This window comes from Spea bombifrons, chromosome 5 (genome assembly GCF_027358695.1).
Source record: "Spea bombifrons isolate aSpeBom1 chromosome 5, aSpeBom1.2.pri, whole genome shotgun sequence".
Classification (NCBI taxonomy): Eukaryota; Metazoa; Chordata; class Amphibia; order Anura; family Pelobatidae; genus Spea; species Spea bombifrons.
In genome coordinates this window covers 101,947,694-101,954,941 of record NC_071091.1, presented here as the reverse complement: position 1 = coordinate 101,954,941, position 7,248 = coordinate 101,947,694, and positions in this window count along the sequence as shown.

The window sequence follows — 7,248 nt, the reverse complement described above, 5'->3', positions numbered from 1 at the left end:
ACCGACTTAGCAATTTTAAACGACTGGGGCGCCCATGCATTAGGCCCCCGAGTTGCTGCTTGATTATTCATATACCGTAATAGTCACTGATGGAGCATCCAATTCCTGCATTTATAGGCCATATAGATTACACTTGGCTCATGGAACACATTACTTGGTGACTGAATACACATAAATTACACGGAAAATGCAATTAAGATGGACTGATTATCCTGGCATGTGTATTATTTAAAGAGTACATAAAATCTGTATTTTTCCATGAAAGCATTAACCCTTCTTACAGCCCAATTATTTGTTGCTTTGATTCTCTTTCTAGCCCCATTCCCTTTTGCCCATTGACCTTCCCTTGTAAAAAAAAATTGATGTATTGGCATTTACTATATATATATATATATATATATATATATATATATATATATACATAGCCAGGAACTCTCAGGGTTTGGCCCCAAATCTCAGGGTTTTTGCCCCAATCTCAGGGTCTCAGTATAAAGGGCCAAAATCTCGGGGTCACACATTCTGGGGCTGACTCCTTCCTATTCTACACTGCTGTGATCACATATAAGACTCTAAATTGGTGCTTTTGCTGTCATTGTGTTATGGTCGATATCTCTGCTTGAATGCAGGTGACTCAGTTAAGTGTACCTATAAATAATGACAAGTCAAGGTTTCCATGAGGTGCCATTTGGTTAAAACAGGGTCATCTGATTAAAAAAGTTCCAAGGTATTTGTCCCATGAAGGATGAAACAGCTGTCCATGAGCGGTGATCTGGCTACTGCACCTCTTCCTGAGTTTTGTCTAAAGGCTGTCCTGTACAGCGGGCGATTACTTTCATGGGATCCATGTATAAAGCGGATATAGAGGCAAAAGGTGATCATTGTTGACCTTATTTGCATGCACCTACCCAGAATCCCTTGTGGTTGTGGCAGCAGAATGAGATTTCTGAGGGAAAAACAATCCTTCTGGCTTGTCTGGTGTCTGTAGATGAGTGTGTAATAATACTTCTATTACCCCCTATATATATATATATATATATATATATATATATATATATATATATACATACACCACCATGCATATACATCACTCAGCTGTTCTAATAGAAAACAAGGACATTTCTGGCTGTACCATAATTGTAAAAGGGTTTTCTGATGATCGTGCCATTGGAACGCAGGAGTGATGGGAGTGATAAAGGGCCATTGGAACGCAGGAGTGATGGGAGTGATAAAGGGCCATTGGAACACAGGAGTGATGGGAGTGATAAAGGGCCATTGGAACACAGGAGTGATGGGAGTGATAAAGGGCCATTGGAGCACAGGAGTGATGGGAGTGATAAAGGGCCTCTGTTTGCCTATAAAAAGCAGCTGTTTCCAGCTACATTAGTCATTTACAGCATTAACCCCGTCTGCGCCGGATTCCTGATCCATTTCACATTAGTTTGACATTTCAAAAAACAAGCAAATTTCTAAGTGATCCCAAACTTTTGAACGGCAGTGAATATAATTTCCTCCTCCATTTGTTTGTTTTATTGTGTTTACATTGGTTCAGCGTATACAAAAAATTGTCCCGAAAATATTTGCCAAAATATTACGTATTTATTATACCTGGTATTTGTTCCGATCATTTTATTTTTCCTTTTTAGAGGACGGTAGGTTAATGTTTTCCGTGAGAAGGAGAGAAACCCAAAGAGGATCAAAGGAACTAATTGTACCGTGAAGGTAATTACACTTTCCAAAAACCTGAGGTGTGCTCCTCTTTGAAAGGCAGAACACCTGGCTCTCCTGACACTTTTATGCGCGGCGTATGGATACATCATGTCGATGCGCGATAAGAACACCCAGCATGGATCAAACCTTTGGGGAACAGATGGAGCTGTCCTCACGTTTCCAAGAGTCCTGTCTTCATTTGCATTTATGAGCCCTGGATCGAGTCTTATATTCAGGATACCCATATGCCTATCCTGTGGATGTTTTAATCCCCCACCACTGCATTAGTCTCTACCACTTCTGCTGGGAGGCTATTCCACGTATCTACCACCCCTCAGTAAAGGAAAATGTCAGCTACATTGGCCATGTTCCTCTTTAGATCAATTTGGTCAATTTGGTTTTTTATTGCACAGAAAAATGTACATTTTTAAATTATATTAATTATAGAATAGGTAAGAGGAAAGAACGTGCTATAACCTAATTTCATGGGATTATTTCTGCTCTTGGATCGTTTGTTTCACGCGACCTGCAGTTGTTACGCTGTTAGTACGCTGGAACCTTTTCGTTTATTAAACTTGGAAGGTGCTCCATCGGGATAACGGAGTAACGATACCATGAGAATAGATTTATTTTAGCGGCCTTTAAAGTTTAAACTACTAACGTAACCGGACGCTCTACCTATTTTATATTCCTTGGGACACCCCAGGGCAGGCAACCCAAATTTCTACCCCTACTGTAGGAGAGGGGCTAGCCAGGAGATGTGGTCGGCTAAACAAATCTGGCCAATGGCAAGGTGCTGGGGACGGAGAAACGAGAAAATGGGGGAAACCACAGAAATATCACGGGCCCTTTCAGCTTTCATACGCATTAAACTGCACGCGATGGCCGCGGCGCCCCCGAAAAGTGTGACTCCGGAACGTCTCTAACAGCGTTATAATAATCAATTGGAAAGCTTAGAGTCTATTTGGCCGAACGCAATGATTTTTTACCCAATTCAGTGGTATATTAGGTATAAAGGCCCCTGGGAATTAGCTTAGCTTAATGTACAGGGCACATGTATGAGTGTGGGGTAGTGCGTAGTGATTGGTGGGTGCATGGTGTGGGGGCGTGCTTGTCAGAAGGTATATAGGGGTGAACTTTAGGTGACCTGGGTCATTGCCATTTTAATAGCCGGCTAGCAGTCACTTCCCTCCCTCCCTCCCTATGTTCTTATGGCATTTTCATGTTTAACTTCTTTTCTTTGTCACAGCAGGCGGGTGGCGTGTCCTTGCCGGTCAGGAATTGGTGTGGCTGGAGATGGAAGGCGGGTCTCAATCCTCCCCTAACCTCTTGTGGTAAGGTCAATGACCTTGGTCGTGCCCACCGAGCTTATGGTCGGCTGGTGGTTAGCACTGGTAGATGGGCAGCGCAAGAAGCTGTTTTTGTGATGTTGGACGAAGGGGGAGGTGAGTACCTCTGTGTTTTTTTCAGGATGGAAGCTGGGCCGGCAAGGACAGAGTTAATTTATTACTGTGTTAGTTGTGGCGGTTTTTCTGTGTGTTTATAAATGTGCTTTCTTTTATATATAGGCTAACACAGTATGGTTTGTGTTTTGTAATAAAAGCTGTGGCCTGTTTTCATCCATATTCAGTTGTCCGTGTTTTATTGGGTAAGTGGTCGTGGGTTGATTAATGGGTGGCTTATCCCGGAGCCTTATCCCCTCGTCTTCATACATGTGTATCCATGCGTATCCAGCCGCTAGATGTAATTAGCAGCCTGAAAATATTTAAAAAAATGTAAAAATAGGTGCAACCCCCCCATACTAAATGAAAGACTTTATAAGAAACCTTATCTGTCCTTGAAGCAGAAATATATAAGTTGTGTGGGTCACTAAACACGTTTAAGCAAAGATATTGTAAATATGGCCAAAAATCTCTGGATGCTAAGGGAAGTAATACCCCCTGGTCACAAAGAGGTTAATGAGGATCTAATGTTGGCTATTGTGACTGTATTGTAATTATATATAAATCTGCATGTATTGTGGTCTGGCAGACAATCTCCCCGCGTACGTTTGGATCGTCGACAATAAATCTGTTGCGTTGAAGGAACCGGTTGGTCACGAACGCACTCAGCATCTGTACTTTATTCTCCAAATGTTACCGGGTGAAAAAAAGGTCAAAATAACCAATTGTTCCACCAAGTTACCAGAAAATGAGTAACGCTTTCCAGAAATACAAGGCGTGATCCTCCTGAGAAAAAATGCACAATGTTATTCATAAGGACTTTTTCCTATACAAGAACGCGCTGTGGGCCTCACACAAAATGCGACGAGGCAATAAAATATACAATTTATAAATACACCGACCAGCCATAAAATTGTGACCACTTCAGGTGAGAGGAATAACGCTGATAATATTGTTATCATGGCGCCTGTCAGTGGGGGGGGGGATATATTTGGCAGGAAGTGAACGTTCGTCCTCAAAGTTGATGTTAGAAGCAGGAGAAATGGGCAGCGTAAGGATCTGAGCAACTCTGACAAGAGACAAACTGTGATGGCGAGACAACTGGGTCAGAACATCTCCAAAACTCCAGTGTGGGGTTCCCGGTCTGTCTAACAAAAGTGGTCCAAAGAAGGAAAAGCGGTGAACCGAGGACAGGGTCATGGGCGGCCAAGGCTCATTGATGCACGTGTGTGGGGGGGGGCCCATGTGGTCAAATCCAACAGACGAGCGACTGGAGGTTAAATAGCTGAAAGAGTTAATGCTGGTTCTGATAGAAAGGCGTCAGAGCATCTCAGCATGTTGCGTATGGGGCTGCGTAGCCGCAGAGTAGTCAGGACACCCATGCTGCCCCCTGTCCACTGCCGAAAGTGCCTACAATCGGCACGTGAGCATAAGAACTGGGCCTAGGAACGATGGAAGAAGTACCTTTTAGGATCCTTGGCCATTTCCACCCAGGCACATTTCTATTTATTGACTGGTAAATATTAGATCATACACGATGCACACAGAAGGGAAAATGTTGATTTGATGGTTACATCAAATAACATCTTCAGTCCAGTTGACCCGCTGTGACTCAACTTAAGTTCCAAGCACTTGGAAATCCCTCCCACGACTCATAAAAACGAATTGTCATTAAGTGAATAAAAGTGCTTGAGAGCCTTCGTGCGTATGAGAGCTGGAAAGTCACTCGAGATTTCATTCCTATATGAACCTGATTCCAGTTTGAAAAATAATATATATATATATATGACAAACAAGCAACTTTCAGCAAAAAAAAATGTCGACTCCATAGTGTAAATGGGCCGGCTGGGGAGAACAGAGATGTCCATTCTAAACGGTCCATTGGGCAGCAGCACACTAAAGGCCTAACAGACCAAGCCACTGGTTTTGTGGCCCTCATGGACCTTCTGCACTAGGCTTAGGCCTGGTGTTTATGTGGTTCATGTATCAAGCTATAGCTCATCTGGAGAAGCATCGGGTCCACTTCTACTTTACTTCTCGGTGGAATATGGTAATAGTCCTCCTCTCTCTTACTTTCGAATGCTTATCTTTTATCCGATCCTTTGGTTTGGGGACCGAAATTGATTATTGGTTAACATCGTGGTTTGGCATTATCATTGCAGTAATAGAATAAGCGTCCTCCGTTGTTACCGAATCTCGGCAAATTCTCTTGTACTGCACTATTAGGGGAATGTGTCGTTTGCTAACATTTTAAGTTCCCGTTGCATTGTAAAAATCAAAAAAGTGGCAAAAAATGTCAGACCACAGAAGAGAAGGGCAGCCGCTGCAGCAGGACTGCAACTTCTAGGTCAGGTAAGGGGTTTGCGTTTGTATTTTTGGTTTGAATAACGTATATTAAAGGGCTCATGGATGGTTAGGTTACTTTAATATACATTCTTCTATAGTGGAGGTGTAAGGGAAAGCAAACTAATAATGAATGAGTTACGTTATCCTAGTCCATGAGACATCACCGACCTAGCGGGGAACGTAGGGAAACGTAATACTGAAAAGCAGATGACCCGGCACCAATTATTTTACAAAATAGCCCTGATCTCTGGCTCTGAAGCTGCAGCTTCTTCTAGAGGTAAGTCATTCATTTTACTTTTTAACGGGTTTAATGAAAGCATATTAACGTACTTAACAAAGTTGCCGAGGCCCCGTGGGACATTAGTCTGTCCCTTTAATAGACATGTTCTCCTGAGATTTCCCAGGTATCATATCATATGCCCTCCTTTCTCGTTTATAAATCCAATTTAAGGATATTTAGTAAAGTTGATGCTGTCATTTTTTTTCATGAATTATAAATATGCGTGGAAGATATTTTATTTTTATACGTGATGAGAATTTGGCTTCACGCATCCCACAAGGGAGCAGCTGCACCTCTACACCTACTTGAAACCGTGAACAATTTCATTAAACCGTCAGAACATGCTGTTCTTGTGTTACGTTTCCTCTTCCAACTGAGTTTGTAGGCAATCCGAACCTTCTATGAACTGATAGTTACACCTTATTTCTGATGTGGTTTGCACCTGAGGTCTGGAGCACTCGAAAACAAGGAGATTACCTGTAATAATGGGTTGCTGTTCCAAGAACATCCAGCATCTAAGTGCCAGAAATAATCGTAAAGAAAATATGCCGGGAACACGAGAGGCATGGAAGACACTGGAAAGCACTAGGTTATCTTCAGAAACAGGACGGGTCATGTCGTGTAGGAACAGGTCCTATAAGTCTCTTTAATATTCCGACCATGAGCAGCGAACCCCCTTTTACCACACCCCACAACCTTTACATTCTTAAATAAACATGGCCGTCCAGCTTTGTATATTCAGTAAGGAATTTAGAACATGACCGCGGGGAGTCTATGTGAGCCGCAAAATCATTATCCGGTCTTGAAACCGGTCCCTGGGGGAAGAGCATTGGGAAAAGACACTTTCAATGTCTGGGTTTTGCCCCATCGATGCCCAAAAGTTGGACATTGCGCCAAGTGCACATATTGAAGCCCAACCCATAATAAACGTTGTATTGTATGATTCCTGAATCCTCAAAACCAATTAACCATTGTGAATAAGATCAAGAGCCGCCATCTCTTTCTGGATCGATCTACTCTAAAGGAGCAGTTGTGGTTAATATTATCATCTTTTATTTCTATAGCGCCAACAATTTCCGCAGCGCTTCTTACAGTCCCTACGTTCAAAGGATCTGACAGAACTAGAACCGACAGACTAAGATGAATCGACACATTCATAGGGGAAGAGGGTCCGGCTCACAAGCTTACTATTATATTCCTATTGGTGGTGGCAGCTATCCGTGTGCTGCTGTTGCACCCAACGCATTCCTCCATTGCAGGCGGAATCAAAATTAAACAAAAAAAAAAGAAAAAAAGAGCAGAGCAAAAAAAAATTGGAAAAAAATTATATAAGCCCAGCAGTGCCTTCAGTGATGTATTCCTGAGGGGTGGTAGACCCCCTGCGGCATAACCATACCTGGGAACATTCAGGCTGCAGCTACTTGGAGCCTTCCTTTTTCGGGATGGGGGTAGGTGGTCCCCCCGACGTTGAGG